Genomic DNA, 14,294 nt, shown 5'->3' on the forward strand with positions numbered 1-14,294 from the left:
AGTGTAAATTTATAATTTTCCCTCTTGTAATCAATAATACATTTCTTAGGGGGAGATTCTTTGAAATTGTGCAAATATTCTGTTTCTCCTTGAACTTTGCCCAGAATTTTTAGCATCCATCAATGGTTCTTAAAAAAAAAAAAAAAAAAAAAAGAAAGTTATTTATTTATTTGAGAAAGAAAGAGAGAGAGAGAGAGCATGAACTAGGGGAGGAGCAGAGGGAGAGGCAGAAGCAGACTCACCACTGAGCAGGGATCCTGATGTGGGGCTTGATCCTGGGACTCCAGGATCATGATCTGAGCTGAAGGCAGACACCTAACTGACTGATCCACCCAGGCATCCCTCCATGGTTCTTACCTGTTGCACTTACTACTGTGTGGTGTTCATCACATTCTTCATTCCTTCCACATTTATCAATTGGACAAGTTATAGTTATAACTATATAAATAACTATATAGGTTTAACAGCCCTGGAGAAAGGGCTGGTCTGAAGCTTAAATTAAAAGAATGAGGGGGCACCTGGCTGCCTCCATTGGTTAAGCATCTGGCTCTTGACTCAGGCTCGGGTCATGACCTCAAGGTCATGAGATCAAGTCTCCTGTCTGACTCCACACTGAGTGCTTGTTCCTCACTCACTCTCTCTCTCCCTATCTCTCAAATTAATTAATAAATTGAAATTTTAAAAAGGAATAAATGAGAAACAGAACTGCTGGCCTGCTGGTATGAGAAGAATGAAATATTTGTCAGTGGTTTTCATTTAGCACTAATACTGTTGCTTGTTATGGGAGGCAGCTAGAGATGAAGTATCAATAAACCATCCTAGTGAAATGTGTAATCTGGGAAGATCTGGGGTAGGAAACATAATAGGGCCATGTCTAATATGGTAACAAAACAGAAACAGGCTGGCAGGGTGCGGGATGGTCAGTATGTGATCTCTGTGTCAAAAAGGAACACATGTATACAAATGTCCCAAGATTAAGACCAGAAAACAAGAAAGACATAAGGATACTGGCTGCAAAGACACAGAACAAAAACAAAAGAAAAAACCAAGCTTGATACATCTGTTTAAAGGAAAACAGAGAAGTCATCTGAGGTGATTAAAAAAAGAAGAAAAAAAAATGTAGGGGAATAGCCATAGGAGAGACTCAGAAAGAAGTGAAGAAATAAGAATTTTAGGTCACAGTTGGTGAACCTGGCAAAGGAAACTAGGAAAATTAGCCAAAGGTGGAAAACTCCAGAACCAGGAAGAAAGAGGTAGGTCCTGCCACATAGAGTCTGGCTGTGCCAATTCACTCAAGGGCCTAGAAAGCAAGGGGTCAAAGGTGGGGAAGGAATGGAAGCAAGAGAAACGCACTGCAAAGGGCATTGTAGCCATGAGTCTTCTATCTACAAGGACAACTCAGTTCAAACCACCCTAAGCAAACACAGAGTCTCTTTTGGCTTCCTTCACCGGGAAGGTCAAGGCTTACCAGCCGCCAAGGCTCCCCGTCCCCAGGCCTTGGTCCCTGCTGCTCCTTCCCAGCCCTGTATCTCTAAGCTCTTCTTTCTTCTGTGGGTTGGCCGCTTCGCCTCCCATCTCAGGTGGGCCCATCTGTGTGGACAGAAAAGGTGGCCACCCCTATCTCGAAGTTCCCATCGAGCTTTTCAAAGCTTTTCAAAGAGAATGCCTTTGAAAGTCTTTTTAGACATTTACAGTAGTGGAGACGGGCCAAGCACTGCTGCTCTCCTAGAAAAGCAGTTGCTTGCAGACTGCTGCAAAAAGTGTGCTTCAAAAGAGTCAGTGGGAGCCCGCCAGCTGGGCAGTAGGGCCCCCGGGGGTGGGGGGTTGGGAGCCAGCTGTCATCCTCTGGACACTGCCCTCTGCCCTTGCCACCAGTGGCTTAGAGCCCTGTTCTCTTTGCCCCGAGTAGTGTGTTGCAAGATAACTCAGATGTACATGTGCCCTCTACCTCCCCACGATATTTCCACAGCTTTGAACTTGTACCCAGTTTGCCCTTGTATTTGTCATCTGTAAATTTCCCTTGGTATTTTCTGGGTCTCCTCTAGGCCCGAGGCCTCTCTGACCTCCTTAAGGGCCATTGCATTTTCTACAATGGCCCAGAGGAGCACTTGGACAGCATGGTACATTCTGCCAAGCATACAACTCTAGCTGTAGCAATCCGCCCTGAGAAAGACCTTTAAACTTTCATTCAGTGCTGTTTTGTACCCTTTGTCATTTCTGAATAGAAACATGGGACTGGGGCTGAGCATGAGCTGTCCCTTTTCTCAACCTATTACAAGTGACAACTGTCCCATTTTAAGACATCTGGAGGCATTTCTCACATTCAAAAGTAACTGGGGTGCAACAACCCTTGAAAATTCTACCGTGATTCTCATCTGATGCCATACGTTGAAGTTTTAGCCTGCTATTTGTTGAAGCACAGATTGTTTCAATCCTGGTTGTTCTCTAATACCTTTTCTCCTCTTCTCTATGATGCTAGAACCCTCAACTGGCAGACATTCACATGGACTTTGAATATAAAACCAGCATTGTTCTGCATGACATCTTACCAAGAGCTAACCAAGTGCATATGATGGGAAGCGACATGGTCAGTGTGGGCATGTGTCTTAATGGAAGGTGCGTGCCTCCTGTTGTCTGCATGTGCTGGTACACTATCTTTACCACTGGGCAAGGGCAATGTCCTAAGTTTCACAGAACAATAAGATGGAAGAAACTTGGATCTCAGGATGACTTCATGGAGCAAAACCTCCATATCATCCCTGGAACCAGCTACATCTTTTTTTTTTTTTTTTTTTAAGATTTATTTATTTGAGAGAAAGAGACAGCAAGAGTGGGAGAGGCAGAGGGAGAGGGAGAGAGAGCATCTCAAGCAGATTCCATACTGAGCGTGGAGCCCAAAGCAGGGCTCCATCCCAGGAACCTCAGATCATGACCTGAGCCGAAACCAAGAGTCAGATCCTTAACCGACAGAGCCACCCAGGTGCCCTGGAACCATCTACTTCTTGACTGTAACATAAGAGAGAAATATATTCCTATCTTAAGTCACAGTTAGTTTGGGTCTCTGATAAAAGCAGCAGAACCTACAAAACAATAAATACACTGGTTCTCTGTCTCCGAATCTTTTCTTAAGGCCAAACCATCACACTCATTCTTTTGACCCTCTTGAAAGAAATCGCTGTTTTCCCCTGTCCTTGTGACCTTCCTGTAAACTTTCTCCAGGTACCCTCTGTTTTTCATTTTGGGTGACCTTCAGACCTCTAAAAGTTACAAATTACAACAAAAGGATTAGCTTTCAAATTATAGACTCTATTCCTTCTTCCCTCCCTCCTTCCCTTCTCTCCCTTTTCTTTCATTTCCTCCCTCCTTCTGTCCTTTCTTCTTTCCCTCCCCTCCTTCTTGCCAAACTGTAACAAATACAGTGCTTCCACGGTACACTAGGCTGGACATTGGAAGAAGATACTTAAGTCCAATATGTATCAGAGTCCCTAGTTGCCAGCAACAGAAACCTACACTGGTTCATTTCGGAGGAAAAGACTAGCAAAGAAGATTGAGTATCACAAAGTCACCAAGATGACTGGGTAGATGGTGGCTGTGCTGCCAGGACAACCATCCAGAATCACACCACAGAATGAGTGGATCAGAAGAGGTTGCCTCCTGACCAGCACCAAACACTGGACATCTGTAGGGCTCATACGACCAGCCCTCAGCTCCTGCAGTGACTCCAGCATCACTGCCTCTACTGCCGTGCCCCCTGCCCCCCCGGCCCTGCCAGGGAGCCTTCCTCACCATCCCCTCCTCTATGTCACCCATTTCCAGGTCAAGGTCTGGGGCAGGCACAGCTGCTGCTGGTGCCTGCATCACCTGCCCAAGGCTTGGCCTCCAGGGAAAGGGAAATGGGAAACATCTCGAATTTTCACCTTGTCAGGTGCTAGCAGTCTGCCCATCACGGTAAAGCACAACATGAAGAACTTAGCAACACAGGAAGGCGGTTCAGAAGCCAGGCTACCAAAACTAATGGAAATATCTTTCATGGAGGAACTTGACCTTGTCTCCCTGTATCTATTGGACTATTAATTTTGAATGCATCAAGAAGCTTGTGCTTTTCAGTTCTGTACTTATTAGGCAGCAAAACTCTAAAGAAAGAGACCTTCCTCCTCACTTGTAGAAGAATGCAAGGAGTCCCAGAAAAAAAAGATCAGCCTTTCTCTTCTTGCCTCTGGAGTGATGGAGCTGATCCTCAGTATGCCAAATGAAGAAAATTTGTACAGAGGGGCTCCTGTTTGGCTCAGTCAGTTAAGCGTCTGCCTTCAGCTCAGGTCAGGATCCCAGGATCCTGGGATCAAGTCCCACATCCGGCTCCCTGCTCAGCGGGGCATCTGCCTCTCCTTTTCCCTCTGCCTGCTGCTCCCCCTACTTGTGCTCGTTTTCTGTCAAATAAATAAATTTTTTAAAAATCTAAAAAAAAAAAAAAATTGTATGGAATTTGAAGGAGCCCTTACCTATGTTTGGGGGTATTTCCCCATTACATAGGTCTGAGTGGACCAGTCTGATCTTCGATTTCACCGTCACTGGAAGTTTGGGCTCAGATATGTAAATGAATGATGGCCGATCAGACGCTCGTGCCTGAGACTTTAAATCTGAAATGAGTGGAGCAAAGAAGCTGGAATAGTCAAGAATTCATCTGTGCCCTAGGGGGCCCAAGGGACCTCCAGCATTTAATGCAAACAGCAGACACGTCCTGATCATGTGTCCTCAGCATGATTTGGGTTGGATTCTCACCTGGGTTTTGAGCTTAGCCTTCCTGGAGATTCTGTGACTTACCCTGAGACCCTTTCAATAAATTGCTTTTTTGCTTAAATCAGTCAGAATTCCTCTTGCTTGCAACTAAGATGCTAACCCACACACCCACTATGTTTTTTAAAAAAAGATTTTATTTATTTATTATGGGGGAGAGAGAGAGTGCATGAGCACAAGCAGGAGAGGCAGAGGGACAGGCAGACCCGTCAGTGAGTGTGGAGCCTGATGCAGGTCTTGATCCCAGGACTGTGGTTCATGACCTGAGCTGAAGTCAGACACTCCACCGCCTGAGCCACCCAGGTGCCCCTATGTTTTTATTAGTACATTTTTTTCTTTCACGAGTGTTTCACTTTAATAACATATTCACATATAAACCACTAAAAACTGTTAGCTCTTTTTCAGCTTTGACTACCATATTCCTAAAGTTTTTCTTCATCTTCCTATGACCTAAAGACTAAGACTAGAAGGAACCCTGGGGACTGTCTAGACCACTTCCTTCACTAAGGGAAACTGAGACTCCAAGACGTTCATTCCCATTTTGGGGATGAGTCTCATTTCTATGGACAGTCTCTGGTAATTTCTCCAACTAAATCAAAACCATTCCAAATTAAGGGCCTTTCTCTTCTCGTGCTGAAAATTTATTTTAGAAATATAATGAGCTCCTTCTCTATTACACAAACCACCAAAGGCAATAAGAGGACTGGGCTCCAAACCAATCCTAAGGAAACATCACCAGTTTTCTTTGCTATTCAGCCCAGGTTTGGCACCTGTTTATCAATTCACTTAGTCAAAACCACATTTTCTGAATTTGTTAATGAGCATGTTGACGGGAAGGACGGAAGGACGGAATCAAAAGACTTGAGGAGGCAGCTGGTAGGGGAGCCGGAGGTAGCTCACACTTCCTTAACAAGCTGGTGCTAAAAATGTGAAAAAGGATCTGAGGAACCAACATTCAGAACGGACAGCAGCAACAGCGCAGCCAAATCAAAGGAACCTGGGTCCCCGAATAACGGCACAACACGGGTCCCCTCCCTCCCCACACCCGCAGACTCAGCACCCCTCAACTCCAGCTGTGATAGGAGCCCAAGATGAACTTCTGTTGTGTGAAGTCATTGAGATTTTGGACATGCGTTAGCCCGCTCTTCTTAGTTTCATGCCTAATTATAGAAGAATACATTTATACCCATCAAAGAAAGCCTAACAGAGGGAGAGACTTGGACAAGAATGGAAAAGTTTAGCCAGGCTAATATAAAAAGATACGACTATAACCTATTTCCTGGGTGACCCTAGCTTACTTAGCGCCTTGCAGTTCCGGAGTCCCACTTTGCCCGGACTTCACCATCTCTCCCAATGCAGACTTTTGGGTTCTAGATCTCTTCCTTGAAGCCAACCCTTTACCTCCTCTAGGCTTCTTCCAGGTCTGTGAGGGCTGGCTATTGCTCAGGGTTGACTCCCTGCTGCCCTCGAGTACTGGCCCTTGCCTCTCCTTGGCTCGGGTTCGTCTCCTTATCTTCACCCTGTGCCTTGTTCTTGGCCATGGCCTTCAGGCTCCTGGCCTGGCTCCCACCAGGTGCCCAGAGTTCTCCCTGCATACCCTCTCCTAATGCAGGAGTGATCCCAGTAACCCTTGGTGGAGTCACCTTCTGAGGGGTAGCCCAACACGTTGTAATTATTTTTCCTTTCCCATAAGTTCTGAATGGATTAAGTTCGAAGAATATCCATATTTATGCTCTTAGCTATTCCTGTTATCTGAATTACATGAAAGAAAAAAGCCCTTTATCTTGAACACCTGTGTGTGAACCAATGTGTTAAACATTGGTGCGTTTCATTTAATCTACTACTAGTAGCCTTACTACCCTTTGAGGGTAGTATTGTAGCTGCACGTTTCCAGAAGAAAAAAAATGAGGCTTTATAAAATTAGGGTTTGGCTGAAGGTCACACAGCTAGTAAGAAGTGGGGCCAGGAGTCTGAACTAGGTTTATTTCATCCCAAAGCCCTTTCCACTCCACAGTATTGACTGTGACCACCCCATTCTGGGCTACAGGGTTTCAAACAGGTATACAGAGTTCAAGGTGAACTGGGGAAACAGAAAGCACAAATGTATGGGATATCTCCTGGCCATCATACTAATTCATATTTCTCTTAGCAACATGAGGAATAAAACAGACAAGTGCCTATCATCTTCCAGTAACATCAAGGTGAGTAGTTGGGCAGTAGTCGAAAATAATCATGGTGGGGCACCTGGGTGGCTCAGTCTGTTAAGCCGTCGACTCTTGACTTCAGCTCAGGTCACGATCTCAGGGTCCTGAGAACGAGCCCCACATTGAGCTCCATGCTGGATGTGGAGTCTGCTTAAGATTCTCTCTCTCTCTCTCTGCCCCTCCCCACTGTGCACTGTGTGCACGCTCTCTCTAAAAAAATAAAAATTTTAAAGAATCATGGTAAAATTTAATAAGGATAAAACCTCAAATGGCAAAGTACAAATGTACTCCTCAAGAGGGCTTATTTTGCATAAACTTACTTAAAAAGTATTCTTGGGTTCATAGTGACCCAGCAGAACCACCCCACTGTTGCTTTTGATGTTGATGATTATGTTGAACATTTTATTATTTTAAGATTTTATTTATTTATTTGACAAAGAGAGAGAACGAGCACAAGCAGAGGGCCCAGGAGAGGGGGAAGCAGGCTCCCCGCTGAGCAGAGAGTCCAATGCGGAGCTCGATCCCAGGACCCTGGGATCATGGCCTGAGCCAAAGACAGATACCAACTGAGCTACCCAGGTGCCCCCATCTTATTGTTATTCTTTAAAGCACACCTCCAGGAGTTATTACCAAAAGCACGGCATGGAGAAACCACGATGTCCTCTTTCCACTCTGTTTAACCTTGGTCAGGATTTCATTGGATTAATGCAGTCATTTTTGGAGCCACTCATTGCGAGTGATATGTGAAGATCTTGGACATGTCTCAGGGCAAAGCAATAAAAATGACTGGCTTGGGGTAAAGAGCCTTATTAACAAAGTCCAGGGGAACCAGATTTATTGAGTAGCAACAGAGATCTGTGATTAGGATAAAAAAGTCAGGAATTTTGGTCAGTGTAGTAGTATTTTTCAAAACATGCACAGACCCATATGTATTGGCATCAGCTGAAATGCATGTAAGAAATACAGATCTTGGGAAAATCCCAAACCTCTAAATCATACTTCCGTTGAGGGGGGAGCCCCCCCCCCAAGGCTTATGCACACTGAAGTTGACAATCTTTGTACCAGTAATTCTTGGCCTGAGCTGCAGGTTGGAATCACCTGGAAACCCACCCCAGAGATTCTGATTAATTGGTCTGGTATGACCTTAGGGCATCAGCTGTTAAAAACAGCTTTGGCAGGTGACTTTAAAGTGCTCCCAAGGTTGAGAACCTCTCCTCTGTGCGAAGCTAGAAGGTCTGAATGCCAGCAAGCAACTGTTCATCTTCAATTGAATGGTGGAGAAATGGGCTTATTAAGTTTGTGGAACATTTTCGTTAGATAATTCCTTTACATGCACGGTGAGTCACCTTTCCAAGATAAATGCATTTTATTTTTATAACAGTGATTTGTCTGCTTTCGTAATTAGAACCTGGGACTCCGAGTCACTGTGAACCAAAGTCATGATTTTCTCTGGCTTTTGGTTCTTCCCTCTCCCTGTGATTCTGGTTTCTCTCACAAGATGACTGGGAGCAATGACAAATAAAAATATTATAGAGTGCTTTTAAACAATGATGTAGGTCACACAATGACCTGAGGCGTTGGGGCTCACTGTGGTCTTCCTCTTCTCTGGGGTTCTGCATTGTCTTTGACTCCTGCTACCAAATCTGGACTTTAGGGTTGGAGACAATGACAGCAGGTGTGTTTGCAGACAACATTTGATTAGGGCCCAGAGAACAGGTACTTTTCCAGTTGGGGAAATGTCCTGGTAGCCATCAAGTACAGCAGAGCAAGAAGAGTAAGGGTGATGATGTTGCTGCTATTAGTCATTGTGCCTTACGTTACATCTGAGTCCACACCAGGGATCTTTGCATTCAGGACCTTATCTGATTGTGTAATGACATTAATTGGCCCTGGAAGGGATTTGATGGAATTTCTGGTACTGTTTCTTCCGTTATACTCTTGAAATTACATTTTAGGTAATTGGTCTCTTTCTCTATAGAACATAATTTTGCTCGTTACCTTTCTGTCTAATTGTGGTAAAATACCCATAATAAAAGCTACTACTGCAACCATTTTTTAAATTTAAATTCAGTAATTAACATCGACTGTATTACTGGTTTCAGAGGTACAGGTCAGTGATTCATCAGTCTTATATAACACCCAGTATTCATTACATCGTGTACCCTCCTTAAGGTCCATCACCCAGTTACCCCATCCCCCCACCCCCCATCCCTCCAGCAACCCTCCGTTTGTTTCCGTCGATTAAGAGTCTCTTATAATTTGTTTCTGATTTTGTCTTGTTTTATTTTTTCCTCTCTTCCCGTGATCCTCTGTTTCTTAAATTCCACATATGAGTCAGATCGTACTAGTGATGATCTCTGATTGACTTATTTCACTTAGCATGATACCCTCTAGGTCCATCCACGTCATCGAAAAAGATTTTATTTTTTGATGGCTGAGTAGTATTCTGTCATGTGTGGAACACTACATACCACATCTTTATCCATTCATCTTATTGCATCCATTTTGAAATGTACCGTTCAATGGTGGTAAAACACTCACACTCTGCAACTAATCTCCAGAATTCTTTTCACTTTGCAAAACTGAGACCTTACCCATTAAACAACTTCTTCTCATTCTCCATCTCCCCAGCTACATACCATCTCTTGAACCTGAGAGTTATCAATTTAATCTACTTTAAAAATTTCCTAAATTTCACAGCCCTACAAAGTTTACTCAGTGTTGCCACATTTGCCAATCCAATCTTTTTTTTTAAATATTTTATTTATTTATTTGACAGAGATCACAAGCAGATAGAGAGGCAGGCAGAGAGAGAGGAGGAAGCAGGCTCCCTGCGAAGCAGACAGCCTGATGCGTGGCTCAATCCCAGGACCCTGTGACCATGACCTGAGCCGAAGGCAGAGGCTTTAACCCACTGAGCCACCCAGGTGCCCCCCAATCCAATCTTTCCTTTAGGAAAGGAAAATATTTCCTTTCTCTTTTGTTAGTCCACATATCACATGCTCCCAAGAAAGTATATTCTGGCTTTGCATTAGGTAAAATGTCTGTCCATTTAACAAAAAATAAAAGTGGAATACTATGAACTGAATTTCACTGGGTGAAAATTTAAGTCTCATAATACCGGTGCTAGAGAAATAGTTAATTCTCAAATGTTGGGGGAAGAGTAAACAGATTCCACAAATTAGACAGTATCTATCAAAATAAAAAAATGTAGACATCTCTTCATCAGCTACTCAGCTGTCAAAGCTTTACATATATATTCACAGAAATAAAGTATAACTTAAATCTGAATTAACAGGGGACTGATAAATACTTACAGTATGCTATATGATGAACTATTATATGATGAACTATTATACAACTGTTAATGTGAGAGTTCTGTGGGTGCTGATATAAGATCTGAAATATATTATTGAATAAAAAATTCGAGGCATATAGAATGACATAAACCTTTTGTGAAAAAAATTATTTTTTATTTTTTATTTCCTGAGGGACAGAGAGAGAGAGAGAGAGAGAGAGAGAGAGAGATGGGGGAGCGGCAGAGGAAGAGGGAGTGAGAGGATCCCAAGCAGACACCAAACTGAGCTCTGAGCCCAACATGGGGCTCAATCTCAGAACCTTGAGATGACCTGAACTGAAATTAAGAGACGCTTAACTGACTGAGCCACCTGGGCACCTCCCAAACCTTAATTTTATACACACACACACACTCTCACATCCCTTGGTGTCTAGAGATACAGTTCCTTTTCTGGAAAGATTCCCAAGCAATTGTTAACAACTGCAGCTTGGTGGAAATAGACAGGTGGTTGGGGGTTGGGGGAGGGGAGAAATACATCTGTGTTTCATTTAAACCTCTCAGTACTACTGGAATTTTTAAAAACGTGTGCTTGTATTACTATAGAATTGTTTTTAAATGTCAACTGCATTAACTAGTCAGTGGAATTACAGCTCATTTAAATTTTCTTTTTATCATTTTCTATAGATCCCATAGTACATTTTAAAAATTTCTATCCATTTGAAAGGCAAAACAAAATATAAAATTTCTTGCTTTAGATATTTGGCCAAATAATCACTTTCATGACTAATGTAAGTCAGTCTTTCATTGTTTATGTGTCTACAAAGAAAACAAGCCACAACCAAATCAACCTGCTTGCTTGCCTTTTTTTTTTAACCACAGCACTTTATTTTCCTCACACAATGACATATTGCTAGGGCCTAATATTCTCACATGACAGTAGAAATCACAATCTGGGGATGCCTGGGTGGCTCAGTTGGTTAAGCCGCTGCCTTCGGCTCAGGTCATGATCCCAGGGTCCTGGGATCGAGTCCCGCATCGGACTCCTTGCTCGGTGGGAAGCCTGCTTCTCTCTCTGCCTCTACCTGCCTCTCTGCCTGCTTATGTTCTCCCTCTCCTTCTCTCTCTCTGACAAATAAATAAATAAAATCTTAAAAAAAAAAAAAGAAATCACAATCTGTTGTCATCTCTTAAAGAATTGAGGATTGTGTGCAAAAACCTTACATAAATTAAAAGAATGAATAAATTTACAAGTGTAAATGCAAACCATTTTCCAACTCAAGGCAATTAACAGCCCAAGGTGTTCTGGCAGGAAAACATTGGGTAAGAAAGCAAAGTGGGTCCTGAGGCTCCCACCTTCCCATCCCTGTTATCCCAATGGACCTGCGAGACAGAAATGGCAGCTGTTTCAGGGCTCTTGCCAGCCTCTAGAGAAATCCTGGAATAGGCAGCTCTTAACACAGGTCAAGAAACTCACACAGATCAAGAAACTCAGGGTCTTGCAGATTCTCCAGTCAATGGATTTTTCTTCCATAACCATGTTCTCAACCTCAGGCACAAAGTGACCCAGCCAGAGGTGCTAAGGGTTTAAATCAAAGATATATACTGGGTATTAAACATAAACTAAGGGAACAGTTAACTTGGATACAAGGTCAAGATCAGCAGCAAGTTCCACAATCAGTGCTAATATCAGATGCGAGCTTCAAGGACACACTTCTTTCCAAAGCCTCGTTCCAGTTTCAGGAGGCCGGCATGAGAGTATACACTGACCAGGGCAAATGCATACTCGGGAATTCACTCACGGAGGAAATGCTACGCATCTGCTCCAAGTTCGTTTAAAAGTATTTGCAGTGCACAACGGAGGGGCCCGACTGCAACATCCTCCTGCTTGCTGATCCACATCTGCTGGGAGGTGGACAGCGAGGCCGGGAGGGCGCCCCCGACCCACACCCAGGACTTGCGTTCCGGAGGAGCGGTGATCTTGACCTTCATGGTGCTGGGCGCCAGAGTTGTGATCTTCTGCATCCTGTCGGCGATGCAGGGGTACACGGTGGCCCCGCCCCGCAGCACCGCGCGAGCATAGAGGGCCTTCCGGATGTCGACGTCACACTTCTGATGGAGCGGAAGGTGGTCTCGTGGACGCCACCCGACCCCATCCCCAGGAAGGAAGGCTGGAAGAGCGCCTGCGGGCAGCGGAACCGCTCGCTCCGGACGGTGATCACCTGCCTTGTGGGGCAGCTCATAGCTCTTCTCCAGGGAGGAGGAGGACATGGCCGTGACCATCTCCTGCTCGACGTCCAGGACGACCGAGCAGAGCTTCCCCTTGATGTCACGCACGATTCCCCGCTACGCGGCGGCGGCGGCGAAGCGGCAGCCACACTCGGAGAGGCTCTTCATAAACTAGTCCGTCAGGTCCCGGCCAGCTAGGTCCTGACGCAGGATGGCGCCGGGGCAGGGCATACCCTGCGTAGATGGGCACAGTGTGGGTGACCCTGTCCCCAGAGTCCATGACAAGACCAGTGGTGCGGCCAGAGCCATACAGGGACAGCACAGCCCGGATGACCACATACATGCCTGGGGTGTTGAAGGTCTCAAAAATGATCTGAGTCATCCCACAGTTGCCCTTGGGGTTCCGGGGGCCTCGGTCAGCAGCACGGGTGCTCCTCAGGGGCCATGCGCAGCTCGTTGTGGAAGGTGTGTGGAAGATCTCCACATTGTCTCAGTTGGTGACAGTGCCGTGCTCGACGGGGTACGGGAGGGTCAGGATGCCCCGCTTGCTCTGGGCCTTGTCGCCAATGTAAGAGTCCTTTTGGCCCATTCCAACCATCACGCCCTGGTGTCGGGATTACCCGACGATGGACAGGAGCGTAGCTCGGGTGGGAACCATCCCCGGCAAAGCCTGCCTTGCACGTCCTGGGGCCATAGTGGACGGCGAGCGCAATCATCTCCTCTTCCATTGGGGTGCGTGGAGGAGGACACGGAGGGCCCTTGGCGCGGGAACACAGGGCGCCAGCCAACTGGCCCAGTGAGACAGCTCTATTATCTTTTTGACACGAGAATAAATGACATTTACTAAAAACCCCCTCAGTTTTCTCTTTGGTCCTCTGAAAGCAGTCTTTGTAGAATCATTGTAGTTTTATTATTTCTTTAAGCCTTGCTGCAGTTTTTATGATTTCCTATAGATTTTGCTTAGACAATTTTCCTCAAAGACTGTGTTATTACACTGAATAGACTAGAACATCTACAGATCCCTCAGGGTCTCAGGCACTTGAAGTTCCTGTGTCATAATAAAAATTGCCCTTTTTTGCTTCTTGTAGTCCTGGGAGTTAAGCTTTATTACAAGTGAAAATATTCTGCTAATCTCAGGTCAAAGAGATAAAGTGTTAATATCCATATTCTGAAACTTAGCGCCATAGAACAAAACCAAAACTGTCTTCCCACTTCTGGAAACAAGCTCAAGACTTCCACAGATATCATGCAGCAAAAGTTAGGTAAGAAAACCATTTCCTTTTTTCTGTTGGAAAAGACATGGGAGAATTGATTTTCTGGTTATTAGAGTTAATATAATGTTTATCTCTGTGCATGAATAAACACATTGAGCAATTACACGAATCAATGCTGTAAGTCAACGAATAAGCCACACTGTTGTGAAATCAATTCTTAATGATTTTATGTTTTCACTTAAAATGGATCACTTGGAAAGACAATAAACAAAACCCAAACTCACTTGTAGTTACCATTATATTAGTCACAAAAAAAGTCCAGGCTGCATTATACAATTTTAAATGGCGTTCCCAATTGAACTCACCCTTACTATGTCCCAGCATAAAAATGCAGAATGTACTTATTTAGAATTGAGTAGTACTCATTGGAAAATAAATTTCTGGCAAAAGCACAAACTATGTGTGGTTCCCATAGAATTAGACAAAAATAGATATCGTTCAAAATAACAATAAGAATCCCATGGGACTGACTAATAAAAGATGGCTGGCACAATTTGA

At 44.4% G+C, this 14,294-nt stretch overlaps 1 long non-coding RNA gene and 1 pseudogene across 3 annotated transcripts in view; one reads left to right on the forward strand and one right to left on the reverse strand.

Annotated features, from left to right (window-relative positions):
* The window catches only part of LOC309844763, a 57,104-nt gene that overhangs the window by 25,676 nt on the left and 17,134 nt on the right, over nucleotides 1-14,294 (forward strand). The window lies entirely within an intron of this gene.
* Nucleotides 10,450-14,294, reverse strand: part of LOC309844756 (actin, cytoplasmic 2 pseudogene) — a 40,362-nt pseudogene continuing 36,517 nt past the window's right edge. Inside the window, exon 3 of the transcript XR_014316546.1 lies at nucleotides 10,450-13,807. The product of XR_014316546.1 is annotated as an actin, cytoplasmic 2 pseudogene (transcript). The remainder of the gene's footprint in view (nucleotides 13,808-14,294) is intronic.

This window comes from Mustela nivalis, assembly GCF_964662115.1.
Source record: "Mustela nivalis genome assembly, chromosome: 12".
Taxonomy (NCBI): domain Eukaryota; kingdom Metazoa; phylum Chordata; class Mammalia; order Carnivora; family Mustelidae; genus Mustela; species Mustela nivalis.